Source organism: Pseudophryne corroboree, chromosome 2 (assembly GCF_028390025.1).
Source record: "Pseudophryne corroboree isolate aPseCor3 chromosome 2, aPseCor3.hap2, whole genome shotgun sequence".
NCBI classification, from domain to species: domain Eukaryota; kingdom Metazoa; phylum Chordata; class Amphibia; order Anura; family Myobatrachidae; genus Pseudophryne; species Pseudophryne corroboree.
In genome coordinates this window covers 851,766,150-851,782,387 of record NC_086445.1, presented here as the reverse complement: position 1 = coordinate 851,782,387, position 16,238 = coordinate 851,766,150, and positions in this window count along the sequence as shown.

Sequence of the window (16,238 nt, the reverse complement as noted above, 5' to 3'; positions counted from 1 at the left end):
ATCAGTCCAAGCAGATATATTCAGTGTAGCTGTAAAGTGGTGCTGTGTTGTGCAGACCAGTCCAGTGTAGTCAGTGTATTGTGCTATATCAGTCCAGCCATTCACAGTGTTGGTGTTCTCTGCTGCCATATATCCAGTGTAGCTGTATAAAGTGGTGCTGTGTTGTGCAGACAAGTGGTAGTGTCCTGTGTCATCAGTAATTCCAGTGACAATATACGCTGCTGCTATATATCCACTGCTGCAGTATAACAATTATAACAACCTGTTTGTCTGCATCAGACCAGTGGTAGTGTCCTGTGTCATCAGTAATTCCAGTAACGATATACGCTGCTGCTATATATCCACTGCTGCAGTATAACAATAATAACAACAACCTGTTGGGCTGCATCAGACCAGTGGTAGTGTCCTGTGTCATCAGTAATTCCAGTGACAATATACGCTACTGCTATATGTCCACTACTGCAGAATAACAATTATAACAACCTGTTGTGCTGCATCAGACCAGTGGTAGTGTCCTGTGTCATGAGTAATTCCAATGACGATATATACTGCTGCTATATGTCCACTGCTGCAGTATAATAATTATAACAACAACCTGTTTGTCTGCATCAGACCAGTGTTAGTGTCCTGTGTCATCAGTAATTCCAGTAACGATATACGCTGCTGCTATATATCCACTGCTGCAGTATAACAATTATAACAACCTGTTGGGCTGCATCAGACCAGTGGTAGTGTCCTGTGTCATCAGTAATTCCAGTCATTCCTGTGACGCATATTGTCTCATATAACTCCAAAAAATAATGGAGAACAAAAATTTTGAGGAGAAAATAGGGAAAGAAGAACCACTTCCTCCTAGTGCTGAAGCTGCTGCCACTAGCCATGACATAGATGATGAAATGCCATCAACGTCGTCTGCCAAGGCCGATACCCAATGTGATAGTAGAGGGAGTATAAAATCCAAAAATCCAAAGTTCAGTAAAAAGAACCAAAAAAAGAAATTTAAATCGTCTGTGGAGTAAAGTAAACTTGCCAATATGCCATTTACGACACGGAGTGGCAAGGAACGGCTGAGGCCCTGGCCTATGTTCATGGCTAGTGGTTTAGCTTCACATGACGATGGAAGCCCTCATCCTCCCGCTAGAAAAATTAAGAGTTAAGCTGGGAAGAGCACAGAAAAGAACTGTGCGCTCTGAGATGGTATCACAAATCCCCAAGGAGAGTCCATGTGTGTCGGCGGTTGCGATGCCTGACCTTCCCAACACTGAATGGGAAGAGGTGGCTCCTTCCACCATTTGCACGACCCCTGCAAGTGCTGGAAGGAGTACCCACAGTCCAGTTCCTGATATTCAAATTGAAGATGTCACTGTTGAAGTACACCAGGATGAGGATATGGGTGTTGCTGGTGCTGAAGAGGAAGTTGACGATTAGGATTCTGATGGTGATGTGGTTTGTTTAAGTCAGGCACCGCGGGAGACACCTGTTGTCCTTGGGACGAAGAAGTCCATTGTGATGCCTGGGCAAACTACCCAAAAAGCAACCTCTTCGGTGTGGAATTATTTCTCCTCAAATATGGACAACATGTATCAAGCCATCTGTTGCCTCTGTCAATCTGTAATAAGTAGGGGTAAGGATGTTAACCACCTAGGAACATCCTCCCTTATACGTCACCTGCTGTGCATTCATCAGAAGTCAGTGTAAAGTTGTGAAACTTTGGGTAAGAGTGTAAGCAGTCCACTGTACCCAAGCTCCTGCAAGCGACACCACCAACTCCCTCAACTTCAACTTCCTCCTCAGTCAGGAACGTCCGTAGTCCTGCAGGCCATGTCACTGTCAAGACTGAGGAGTCCTCTCCTAACCGGGATTCCTCAGTAGGATCCTTCAGTGTTACGCATGCTGTTGCTGCCGCTGCTGCTGCTGGGAGTCGATCGTCATCCCAGAGGGGAAGTCAGAAGACCATTTGTACTACTTCCAGTAAGCAATTGACTGTCCAACAGTCCTTTGTGATGGAAGATTAAATATGACAGCAGTCATCCTTTTGCAAAGCGGATAACTGAGGCCTTGACAGCTATGTTGGTGTTAGAGGTGCATCCGGTATCCACCATTACTTCAGAGTCACTTAAAGATTTGTTTGAGGTACTTTGTCCCCGGTATCAAATCCCATCTAGGTCCCACTTCTCTATGCAGGCGATACCGAGAATGTACACAGACGTCAGAAAAAGAGTCACCAGTGTCCTAAAAAATGCGGTTGATTCCAGTGTCCACTTAACCACAGACATGTGGACAAGTGGAACAGGGCAGACTAAGGACTATATGACTGTAACAGCCCACTGGGTAGATGTATGGCCTCCCGCAGCGGCACCAGTAGCAGCATCTTGCAAACGCCAACTCGTTCCTAGGCAGGCTACGCTATGTATCACCGCTTTCTATAAGAGGCACACTGCTGACAACCTCTTACGGAAACTTGGGAACATCATCACAGAATGGCTTACCCCAATTGGACTCTCCTGGGGATTTGTGATATTGGACAATGCCACCAATATTGTGCTTGCATTACATCTGGGCAAATTCCAGCATGTCCCATGTTTTGCACATACAATTAATTTGGTGGTGCAGAATTTTTTTTTAAAAATGAGAGGGGTGTGCAGGATATGCTGTCTGTGGCACGCAAAAAAATTGTGGGCCACTTTCGACATTCAGCCACTGCAAGCCGTAGACTGGAGCTCCAGCAAACACTCCTGAACCTGCCTCGCCATCAACTGAAGGAAGAGGTGGTAATGAGGTGGAATTCAACACTCTATATTCTTCAGAGGATGGAGGAGCAGCAAAAGACCATTAAAGCCTATACATCCACCTACGATATAGGCAAAGGATGGGTAATGCACCGGGCTCAAGCGCAGTGGAGAATGATTTCCATCTTGTGCAAGGTTCTCTAACCCTTCGAACTTGACACACGTGAAGTCAGTTCAGACACTGCCAGCTTGTGTCGGGTCATTCCCCTCATCAGGCTTTTGCAGAAGCAGCTGGAGAAATTGAAGGAGGAGCTAAGACAGAGCGATTACGCAAAGTATGTGGGACTTGTGGATGGAGCCCTTCATTCGATTTGCCAGGATTCAAGGGTGGTCAATCTGTTGAAATCAGAGCACTACATTTTCGCCACCATGCTCGATCCTAGGTTTAAAGCCTACATTGTAGCTCTTTCCAGCAGACACAAGTCTGCAGAGGTGCAAAGACCTGCTGGTTAGTAAATTGTCAACTCAAGCGGAACGTGACCTGTCAGCAGCTCCTCCTTCAATTTCTCCCGCCACTGGGGCTGCAAGGAAAAAGGATAACATTCCTAGCCCACCCACTGGTGGTGATGCAGGGCAGTCAGGAGCGAAAGCCGACATCTGGTCTGGACTGAAGAACTTGCCAACAATTACTGACATGTCTACTGTCACTGCATTTGATTCTGTCACCATTGAAAGAATGGTGGAGGATTATATGAGTGACAGCATCCAAGTAGGCATGTCAGACAGTCCGTACGTATACTGGCAGGAAAAAGAGGCAATTTGGAGTAGAGATGAGCGGGTTCGGTTTCTCTGAATCCGAACCCGCCCGAACTTCATGTTTTTTTTCACGGGTCCGAGCGACTCGGATCTTCCCGCCTTGCTCGGTTAACCCGAGCGCGCCCGAACGTCATCATGACGCTGTCGGATTCTCGCGAGGCTCGGATTCTATCGCGAGACTCGGATTCTATATAAGGAGCCGCGCGTCGCCGCCATTTTCACACGTGCATTGAGATTGATAGGGAGAGGACGTGGCTGGCGTCCTCTCCATTTAGATTATAAAAGAGAGAGATTTACTGGAGCTTAGGACTAGGAGGAGTACTGTAGAAGTGTAGAGAGTGCAGAGAGTTTACTAGTGAGTGACCACCAGACAGTGCAGTTTATTTAATATATCCGTTCTCTGCCTGAAAAAAGCGATACACACAGTGACTCAGTCACATACCATATCTGTGTGCACTGCTCAGGCTCAGCCCAGTGTGCTGCATCATCTATATATATTATATATCTGTCTGACTGCTCAGCTCACACAGCTTATAATTGTGGGGGAGACTGGGGAGCACTGCAGTGCCAGTTATAGGTTATAGCAGGAGCCAGGAGTACATAATATTATATTAAACAGTGCACACTTTTGCTGCAGGAGTGCCACTGCCAGTGTGACTGACCAGTGACCTGACCACACTGACCACCAGTATAGTTAGTAGTATACTTATATTGTGATTGCCTGAAAAAGTTAAACACTCGTCGTGTGACTTCACTTGTGTGTTTTTTTTTTTTTTTATTCTATAAAAATAAAACTCATTCTGCTGACAGACAGTGTCCAGCAGGTCCGTCATTATATAAAATATATAATATATACCTGTCCGGCTGCAGTAGTGATATATATATATTTTTTATATAATTTATCATCCAGTCGCAGCAGACACAGTACGGTAGTTCACGGCTGTGGCTACCTCTGTGTCTGCACTCGGCAGGCAGTCCGTCCATAATTGTATACCACCTAACCGTGGTTTTTTTTTCTTCTTTATACATACATACTACTACGACATCTCTTTATCAACCAGTCTATATTAGCAGCAGACACAGTACAGTACGGTAGTTCACGGCTGTGGCTACCTCTGTGTCTGCACTCGGCAGGCAGTCCGTCCATAATTGTATACCACCTAACCGTGGTTTTTTTTTCTTTCTTCTTTATACATACATAGTTACATAGACATCTCTTTATCAACCAGTCTATATTCGCAGCAGACACAGTACAGTACGGTAGTTCACGGCTGTGGCTACCTCTGTGTCTGCACTCGGCAGGCAGTCCGTCCATAATTGTATACCACCTAACCGTGGTTTTTTTTTCTTTCTTCTTTATACATACATAGTTACATAGACATCTCTTTATCAACCAGTCTATATTAGCAGCAGACACAGTACAGTACGGTAGTTCACGGCTGTGGCTACCTCTGTGTCTGCACTCGGCAGGCAGTCCATCCATAATTGTATACCACCTAACCGTGGTTTTTTTTTCTTTCTTCTTTATACATACATAGTTACATAGACATCTCTTTATCAACCAGTCTATATTAGCAGCAGACACAGTACAGTACGGTAGTTCACGGCTGTGGCTACCTCTGTGTCTGCACTCGGCAGGCAGTCCGTCCATAATTGTATACCACCTAACCGTGGTTTTTTTTTCTTTCTTCTTTATACATACATAGTTACATAGACATCTCTTTATCAACCAGTCTATATTAGCAGCAGACACAGTACAGTACGGTAGTTCACGGCTGTGGCTACCTCTGTGTCTGCACTCGGCAGGCAGTCCATAATTGTATACTAGTATCCATCTCCATTGTTTACCTGAGGTGCCTTTTAGTTGTGCCTATTAAAATATGGAGAACAAAAATGTTGAGGTTCCAAAATTAGGGAAAGATCAAGATCCACTTCCACCTCGTGCTGAAGCTGCTGCCACTAGTCATGGCCGAGACGATGAAATGCCAGCAACGTCGTCTGCCAAGGCCGATGCCCAATGTCATAGTACAGAGCATGTCAAATCCAAAACACCAAATATCAGTAAAAAAAGGACTCCAAAACCTAAAATAAAATTGACGGAGGAGAAGCGTAAACTTGCCAATATGCCATTTACCACACGGAGTGGCAAGGAACGGCTGAGGCCCTGGCCTATGTTCATGGCTAGTGGTTCAGCTTCACATGAGGATGGAAGCACTCAGCCTCTCGCTAGAAAACTGAAAAGACTCAAGCTGGCAAAAGCACCGCAAAGAACTGTGCGTTCTTCGAAATCCCAAATCCACAAGGAGAGTCCAATTGTGTCGGTTGCGATGCCTGACCTTCCCAACACTGGACGTGAAGAGCATGCGCCTTCCACCATTTGCACGCCCCCTGCAAGTGCTGGAAGGAGCACCCGCAGTCCAGTTCCTGATAGTCAGATTGAAGATGAAGATGTTGAAGTACACCAGGATGAGGAGGATATGGGTGTTGCTGGCGCTGGGGAGGAAATTGACCAGGAGGATTCTGATGGTGAGGTGGTTTGTTTAAGTCAGGCACCCGGGGAGACACCTGTTGTCCGTGGGAGGAATATGGCCGTTGACATGCCTGGTGACAATACCAAAAAAATCAGCTCTTCAGTGTGGAGGTATTTCAACAGAAAAGCGGACAACAGGTGTCAAGCCGTGTGTTGCCTTTGTCAAGCTGTAATAAGTAGGGGTAAGGACGTTAACCACCTCGGAACATCCTCCCTTATACGTCACCTGCAGCGCATTAATAATAAGTCAGTGACAAGTTCAAAAACTTTGGGCGACAGCGGAAGCAGTCCACTGACCAGTAAATCCCTTCCTCTTGTAACCAAGCTCACGCAAACCACCCCACCAACTCCCTCAGTGTCAATTTCCTCCTTCCCCAGGAATGCCAATAGTCCTGCAGGCCATGTCACTGGCAATTCTGACGAGTCCTCTCCTGCCTGGGATTCCTCCGATGCATCCTTGCGTGTAACGCCTACTGCTGCTGGCGCTGCTGTTGTTGCTGCTGGGAGTCGATGGTCATCCCAGAGGGGAAGTCGTAAGCCCACTTGTACTACTTCCAGTAAGCAATTGACTGTCCAACAGTCCTTTGCGAGGAAGATGAAATATCACAGCAGTCATCCTGCTGCAAAGCGGATAACTGAGGCCTTGACAACTATGTTGGTGTTAGACGTGCGTCCGGTATCCGCCGTTAGTTCACAGGGAACTAGACAATTTATTGAGGCAGTGTGCCCCCGTTACCAAATACCATCTAGGTTCCACTTCTCTAGGCAGGCGATACCGAGAATGTACACGGACGTCAGAAAAAGACTCACCAGTGTCCTAAAAAATGCAGTTGTACCCAATGTCCACTTAACCACGGACATGTGGACAAGTGGAGCAGGGCAGGGTCAGGACTATATGACTGTGACAGCCCACTGGGTAGATGTATGGACTCCCGCCGCAAGAACAGCAGCGGCGGCACCAGTAGCAGCATCTCGCAAACGCCAACTCTTTCCTAGGCAGGCTACGCTTTGTATCACCGCTTTCCAGAATACGCACACAGCTGAAAACCTCTTACGGCAACTGAGGAAGATCATCGCGGAATGGCTTACCCCAATTGGACTCTCCTGTGGATTTGTGGCATCGGACAACGCCAGCAATATTGTGTGTGCATTAAATATGGGCAAATTCCAGCACGTCCCATGTTTTGCACATACCTTGAATTTGGTGGTGCAGAATTTTTTAAAAAACGACAGGGGCGTGCAAGAGATGCTGTCGGTGGCCAGAAGAATTGCGGGACACTTTCGGCGTACAGGCACCACGTACAGAAGACTGGAGCACCACCAAAAACTACTGAACCTGCCCTGCCATCATCTGAAGCAAGAAGTGGTAACGAGGTGGAATTCAACCCTCTATATGCTTCAGAGGTTGGAGGAGCAGCAAAAGGCCATTCAAGCCTATACAATTGAGCACGATATAGTAGGTGGAATGCACCTGTCTCAAGCGCAGTGGAGAATGATTTCAACGTTGTGCAAGGTTCTGATGCCCTTTGAACTTGCCACACGTGAAGTCAGTTCAGACACTGCCAGCCTGAGTCAGGTCATTCCCCTCATCAGGCTTTTGCAGAAGAAGCTGGAGACATTGAAGGAGGAGCTAACACGGAGCGATTCCGCTAGGCATGTGGGACTTGTGGATGGAGCCCTTAATTCGCTTAACAAGGATTCACGGGTGGTCAATCTGTTGAAATCAGAGCACTACATTTTGGCCACCGTGCTCGATCCTAGATTTAAAGCCTACCTTGGATCTCTCTTTCCGGCAGACACAAGTCTGCTGGGGTTGAAAGACCTGCTGGTGACAAAATTGTCAAGTCAAGCGGAACGCGACCTGTCAACATCTCCTCCTTCACATTCTCCCGCAACTGGGGGTGCGAGGAAAAGGCTCAGAATTCCGAGCCCACCCGCTGGCGGTGATGCAGGGCAGTCTGGAGCGACTGCTGATGCTGACATCTGGTCCGGACTGAAGGACCTGACAACGATTACGGACATGTCGTCTACTGTCACTGCATATGATTCTCTCAACATTGATAGAATGGTGGAGGATTATATGAGTGACCGCATCCAAGTAGGCACGTCACACAGTCCGTACTTATACTGGCAGGAAAAAGAGGCAATTTGGAGGCCCTTGCACAAACTGGCTTTATTCTACCTAAGTTGCCCTCCCACAAGTGTGTACTCCGAAAGAGTGTTTAGTGCCGCCGCTCACCTTGTCAGCAATCGGCGTTAGAGGTTACATCCAGAAAATGTGGAGAAGATGATGTTCATTAAAATGAATTATAATCAATTCCTCCGCGGAGACATTGACCAGCAGCAATTGCCTCCACAAAGTACACAGGGAGCTGAGATGGTGGATTCCAGTGGGGACGAATTGATAATCTGTGAGGAGGGGGATGTACACGGTGATATATCGGAGGGTGATGATGAGGTGGACATCTTGCCTCTGTAGAGCCAGTTTGTGCAAGGAGAGATTAATTGCTTCTTTTTTGGGGGGGGTCCAAACCAACCCGTCATATCAGTCACAGTCGTGTGGCAGACCCTGTCACTGAAATGATGGGTTGGTTAAAGTGTGCATGTCCTGTTTTGTTTATACAACATAAGGGTGGGTGGGAGGGCCCAAGGACAATTCCATCTTGCACCTCTTTTTTCTTTTCTTTTTCTTTGCATCATGTGCTGATTGGGGAGGGTTTTTTGGAAGGGACATCCTGCGTGACACTGCAGTGCCACTCCTAAATGGGCCCGGTGTTTGTGTCGGCCACTAGGGTCGCTAATCTTACTCACACAGTCAGCTACCTCATTGCGCCTCTTTTTTTCTTTGCGTCATGTGCTGTTTGGGGAGGGTTTTTTGGAAGGGACATCCTGCGTGACACTGCAGTGCCACTCCTAGATGGGCCCGGTGTTTGTGTCGGCCACTAGGGTCGCTAATCTTACTCACACAGCTACCTCATTGCGCCTCTTTTTTTCTTTGCGTCATGTGCTGTTTGGGGAGGGTTTTTTGGAAGGGACATCCTGCGTGACACTGCAGTGCCACTCCTAGATGGGCCCGGTGTTTGTGTCGGCCACTAGGGTCGCTAATCTTACTCACACAGCTACCTCATTGCGCCTCTTTTTTTCTTTGCGTCATGTGCTGTTTGGGGAGGGTTTTTTGGAAGGGCCATCCTGCGTGACACTGCAGTGCCACTCCTAGATGGGCCCGGTGTTTGTGTCGGCCACTAGGGTCGCTAATCTTACTCACACAGCTACCTCATTGCGCCTCTTTTTTTCTTTGCGTCATGTGCTGTTTGGGGAGGGTTTTTTGGAAGGGACATCCTGCGTGACACTGCAGTGCCACTCCTAGATGGGCCCGGTGTTTGTGTCGGCCACTAGGGTCGCTTATCTTACTCACACAGCGACCTCGGTGCAAATTTTAGGACTAAAAATAATATTGTGAGGTGTGAGGTATTCAGAATAGACTGAAAATGAGTGTAAATTATGGTTTTTGAGGTTAATAATACTTTGGGATCAAAATGACCCCCAAATTCTATGATTTAAGCTGTTTTTTAGTGTTTTTTGAAAAAAACACCCGAATCCAAAACACACCCGAATCCGACAAAAAAAAATTGGTGAGGTTTTGCCAAAACGCGTTCGAACCCAAAACACGGCCGCGGAACCGAACCCAAAACCAAAACACAAAACCCGAAAAATTTCAGGCGCTCATCTCTAATTTGGAGGCCCTTGCACAAACTGGATTTATTTTACCTAAGTTGCCCTCCCTCCAGTGTGTACTCCGAAATAGTGTTTAGTGCAGCCGCTCACCTTGTCAGCGATCGGCGTAGGAGGTTACTTCCACAAAATGTGGAGTAGATGATGTTCATCAAAATGAATTATAAAGTCTTCCAGAAACACCTTTACCAGCAATTGCCTCCAGAAAGTAACATAGAAACATAGAAACATAGAATTTGTCGGCAGATAAGAACCACTTGGCCCATCTAGTCTGCCCCTTTTTTTTTTTATCTCTAACCTTAATTGATCCTTATTTCTTTGTAAGGATATCCTTATGTCTATCCCATGCATGTTTAAATTGCTCTACTGTCTTAGCCTCTACCACCTCCGATGGGAGGCTATTCCACTTGTCCACTACCCTTTCTGTGAAGTAATTTTTCCGCAAATTTTCCCTGAACCTCCTCCCCTCCAGTCTCAGTGCATGTCCTCGTGTCCTATTGCTTCTCTTCATTTGGAGAATGTTTCCCTCCTGGACTTTGTTAAAACCCTTGATATATTTGAAAGTTTCTAACATGTCCCCCCTTTCCCTTCTCTGCTCCAAACTATACATATTGAGATTTCTTAGTCTTTCTGGGTATGTTTTGTGATGTAGGCCATGCACCATTTTAGTTGCCCTTCTTTGTACAGTTTCTAATGTATTAATATCCTTTTGAAGATATGGCCTCCAGAATTGAACACAGTATTCTAGATGAGGCCGTACCAATGACCTATACAGTGGCATTATTACTTCTTTCTTTCTGCTGCTGATTCCTCTCCCAATGCAGCCAAGCATCTGACTAGCCTTCCTCATTGCTTTGTTACATTGTTTACCTGCCTTTAAGTCATCTGAAATAGTGACTCCTAGATCCCTTTCCTCCTCAGTAGTTTCCAGTATAGTGCCATTAATACTATATTTAGCCTTTGGATTTTTGAGACCCAAGTGCATGCTTTTGCATTTTTTGGCATTAAACTGTAATTGCCACACTCTTGACCATTCCTATAGTCTACCTAGATCCTCAATCATTTGTTTTACCCCACCTGGTGTGTCTACCCTGTTGCATACCTTTGTGTCATCTGCAAAAAGGCATACTTTCCCTTTAATGCCATTTGCAATGTCACCAATAAAGATATTAAAAAGCACTGGTCCAAGTACTGATCCCTGGGGTACTCCACTGGTAACATTTCCCTCCTGTGAATGCACTCCATTCACCACAACTCTCTGTTTTCTATCCTTCAACCAAGATCTTATCCATTCAATAATCCTAATATCCAATCCCAAACTTTCAAGTTTATTTAGCAGTCTGCGATGTGGAACAGTGTCAAAAGCTTTACTAAAGTCTAGATAAGCTATATCCATGGCTCCACCTTTATCCATCACTTTAGTCACACAGTCAAAAAAGTCAATAAGATTTGTTTGACATGATCTCCCCCCAGTGAATCCATGCTGTTTGGGATCCTGTAAATTGCAGGATTTGAGATAATCTACAACTCTTTCTTTTAAGAGTGTTTCCATCAATTTCCCTACTACTGATGTAAGACTCACTGGTCTGTAGTTGTTTGCCTCTTCCTTGCTTCCACTTTTGTGCAGTGGGACTACGTTTGCTCTTTTCCATGGAATTACTCCTGTAGCTAATGACTGGTTGAATAATTCTGTCAATGGTGCTACCAGCACCTCTTTAAGTTCTTTTAGTATCCTTGGATGTATCCCATCTGGCCCCATAGATTTGTCCACTTTCAGCTTTGAGAGTTCTGTTAGGACCTTCTCCTCTGTAAATGTACTTGTGTCATTTTCCTGAATATCCCTGAAACTTAACTGTGGCCCCTTCCCCTCTCTTTCAGTAGTAAATACTGAGCAAAAATAATTATTAAGATGATCTGCTATTAAATTGTCTCCCTCAACAAGACTCCCAGTGTCTGTCTTTAGTTTTATTATTCTGCCTTTTGTTTTTCTCCTTTCGCTTATATACCTAAAAAAAGTTTTGCCTCCTTTACCCACTGACTGGGCCATTTTCTCCTCAGCTTGTGCCTTTGCACATCTGATTACCTTCTTAGTATCCTTCTGTCTAACAAAATATATCTCTTTGTCTTTATTATTTTGTGTCTTCTTATATTTCCTAAAAGCCATCTTTTTTGCTTTCACAATATTTGCTACTTCTTTTGCAAACCACACTGGCTTCCTTTTCCTTGTGTTTTTCCTAACACTTTTGATACAAAGGTCTGTTGCCTTTAATATTGCACATTTTAATGTTTCCCACATCTCCTGCACGGCTTCCAAGTTCCTCCACTCTACCAAAGAATCGCTTACACATTTTCCCATCCCTACAAAATCAGCCTTCCTAAAATCCAACACCTTTGTTTTTGTATGGGATGAGTCAGTTTCTGTCTTTATGCTGAACCATACTGCTTGATCCCAGGTTTTCACTACTGGATCCCAGGTTTTCACCCACTTTTCCGTCCGATATTCTGTCTCCATTTGTAAGTATTAAGTCTAATATAGCGTCTTTCCGAGTGGGCTCCCTCACCAATTGGTGGAGGGATGCTCCCTGAAGGGAATTTAAAATGTCCCTACTTCTAGTGGAACTAGCAACAGACACTTCCCAGTTTACATCAGGAAGATTAAAGTCTCCTATGATTATTACCTCTCCTTTTAATGCCATTTTAGTTATGTCCTGCAATAGGTACTTGTCAAGTTCCTCTTCCTGACCTGGTGGCCTGTATATCACGCCAATACGAATACTCGACTTTTCCCCTGTTTCTATGGTCACCCAAAGGGCCTCAGCTTTTTCGTCAATACTTTGTATTAATGTAGTATTTATGCATTTTTTTACATACATTGCTACCCCTCCTCCGATTTTTCCAATTCTGTCCTTCCTAAATAAAGTATATCCCGGTATAGCTATGTCCCAGTCATGATTTTCATTGTACCATGACTCTGTAATTGCCACAATGTCTAGATCATCCCTTGTCATTATTGCAATTAGTTCTGGGATTTTATTTCCTAAGCTCCTAGCATTTGCACACATAGCTTTTAGAGTTTTGTTTGTGCTTTTCCTGTTACTAGCTATGCTTCTCTCTCTGCCTATTTTTATTTGGTTTTGATCTGAATTATCTTCTATTGCTGTGGATATGCTACCTATTCCCTTTGCCTGCAGAAACAATACCTCTGTGTTGGGGGAGCAGATTTCTTTATTCTTGTTTGGTTCACTGCCCCCCTCTGTTAGTTTAAATAGTTCTTGATGAAGCATCCAAACTGTTCAGTTAGTATTCTCATTCCCCTTGAAGATGGGTGCACCACCTGTGATGGTGGATTCCAGTGGGGACAAATTAATACTCAGTGAGGAGGATGTACACGGTTAAAGGGGTGAGGAATCGGAGGATAATGATGAGGTGGACATCTTGCCTCTGTAGAGCCAGTTTGTGCAAGGAGAGATTGATTGCTTCTTTTTGGTGGGGGCCCAAACAAACCAGTCATTTCAGCCACAGTCGTGTGGCAGACCCTGTTGCTGAAATGATTGGTTTGTTAAAGTGTGGCAGGTGACCCACCCACCGGAAGACGCAAGTCACCGGGTGATCTGTGGCTGTTATAAGGACAAGCATCAGGGGTGCAAAATGGGGGGGGAGGCACAGTATAAATTGGTGCAATATACGTGATAGTTAAAGCGCTACAGGTCTGAGGCAATTTCTTAGTGGTTTCAGACACGTTGATTTGGCGCTGGGTTGTGAGCTGGCAAATCCCCTCTGTGTCTCTCTGACAGACTTTACTGTGGGTCTGTCCCCTATATGCCTGGCTTGTCTGTGGGTGATTGGTGCACGTGTGTCGACATGTCTGAGGCTGAAGGCTCTTCCCAGGAGGAGGCTGTATTAGCGACACAAACGGCTGCGGGGGTGACCCTGTCGGCACAGCCGATGCCTGATTGGGTAAATGTGTTGAATGCCTTGAATGATAATGTGGCTCTTATTAGTAAGAGGTTGGATAAGTCTGAGTCTCAGACCCAGGCATGGAAGAAATCTGTGGAAGATATGTTATTGCAAGTTCAGGTCCCCTCAGGGTCACAAAAACGTACGTTGGCCCAGTTGGCAGACACTGATACCGACACGGACACATTCCAGTGTCGACTATAGCGATTCCAGATTAGATCCAAAATTGGCAAAGAGCATTCAGTACATGATTGTGGCGGTTAAAGAGGTATTACATATCACTGAGGACCCGGCTGTCCCTGATAAAAGGGTCTGTATGTATAAGGAAAAGAAACCTGAGATAACGTTACCTCCCTCTCATGAACTGAACACGCTATTTGAAATAGTCTGGTAAAGCTCTGACAGAAAGTTTCAAATTCCCAAATTTTTCAAATCGGCCTTACTAGATTCTCTTCATGACAGGGAGGTAGTTTGCGACGCAATACAAAAGTTGTGTCAAAATCAGATCATCGTCAGGGTTCCCCAGTCACAACAGGGAGAAGGCTTTTATTCGAGCCTGTTTGTGGTCCCGAAGCCAGACGGCTCGGTCAGACCAATCCTAAACCTGAAATCCCTAAATTTCTACCTAAAGAAATTCAAATTCAAGATGGAGTCTCTCCGAGCAGTGATCTCCAGTCTGGAGGAAGGGGATTTTATGGTGTCGGTGGACATAAAAGATGCCTACTTGCATGTTCCCATATATCCTCTGCATCAGGCTTACCTGAGATTTGCAATTCAGGATTGTCATTACCAATTTCAGACGTTGCCGTTTGGTCTGTCCACGGCTCCGAGGATTTTCAAACAAATTCTGAAACCAGCAAGAGTGTCAATCCATCAATGCACTCGGTTGCTGGGGAAGATGGTTGCGGCCTACGAGGCCATTCAGTTTTGCAAATTCCATGCCAGAGTGTTTCAGTGGGACTTGTTGGACAAGTGGTCCGGATCCCACCTGCACATGCACCGAAGGATAATCCTGACATCCAAGACCAGAATTTCACTCCTGTGGTGGCTGCACAGTTCTCACCTCCTAGAGGGGCGCAGGTTCGGGATCCAGGACTGGATCCTAGTGACCACGGATGCAAGTCTCTGGGGCTGGGGAGCAGTCACACAGGGGGAAAACTTCCAAGGAAGATGGTCAAGTCCAGGAATCTTGTCTCCACATAAACATTCTGGAGTTAAGGGCCATTTACAACGGCCTTGTACAAGCGGAACATCTTCTTCGCAATCGGCCCATACTGATCCAGTCCGACAATATTACTGCAGTAGCGCACCTAAATCGCCAGGGCGGAACAAAAAGCAGAGCGGCAATGGCAGAAGCCACAAAGGTTCTCCGCTGGGCGGAAAAGCATACAAGCGCTCTGTCGGTGATCTTCATTCCAGGAGTGAACAACTGGGAAGCAGACTTCCTCAGCAGGCACGATCTCCATTCTGGAGAGTGGGGCCTCCATCAAGAGGTCTTCACAGAAGTGATAAGTCATTGTGGAATTCCTCAAAGAGACATGATGGCCTCTCGGTTCAACAAGAAGCTTCCGAAATATTGTTCCAGGTCGAGGGATTCTCAAGCAATTGCAGTGGATGCTCTGGTGACACCATGGGTGTTTCAGTCGGTGTATGTATTCCCTCCACTTCCTCTCATTCCAAAAGTTCTAAAGATCATAAGAAGAACAAAGATTCAAGCAATCCTCATTGTCCCAGACTGGCCAAGGAGGGCTTGGTATGCAGATCTTCAGGAATTACTCATAGGAGATCCCTGGCCTCTTCCTCTACGCGAGGACCTGTTACAACAGGGGCCGTGCGTGTATCAAGACTAACCGCGGCTACGTTTGACGGCATGGCGGTTGAACGCCAAATCCTAGCCCGAAAGGGTATTCCCAGTGAAGTTATTCCCACACTTCTTCAGGCCAGGAAAGGAGTAACGTTTAAACATTACCACCGTATTTGGAGGAAATATGCGTCTTGGTGCGAATCCAAGAAGGCTCCTACGGAAGAATTTCAGCTAGGACGTTTTCTCCATTTTCTACAGGCTGGTGTGGATGCGGGCCTAAAGTTGGGCTCAATTAAAGTACAGATTTCAGCCGTATCGGTTTTCTTTCAAAAACAATTGGCCTCCCTTCCAGAAGTTTAGACTTTCGTGAAAGGTGTGTTGCACATCCAACCCCCATTTGTGCCCCCTGTGGCACCATGGGATCTTATTGTGGTGTTGCAGTTCCTTCAATCTCATTGGTTTGAACCTTTACAGAAGGTGGAGTTGAAGTTCCTCACTTGGAAAGTGGTCATCCTGTTGGTTTGGCATCCGCAAAGCGGGTGTCTGATTTATCGGCTTTGTCTCACAAGAGCCCTTGTTTGATCTTAGATAGAGCGGAATTGAGGACTCGTCAGCAATTTCTGCCGAAGGTGGTTTCATCTTTCCACATGAACCAACCTATTTTGGTGCC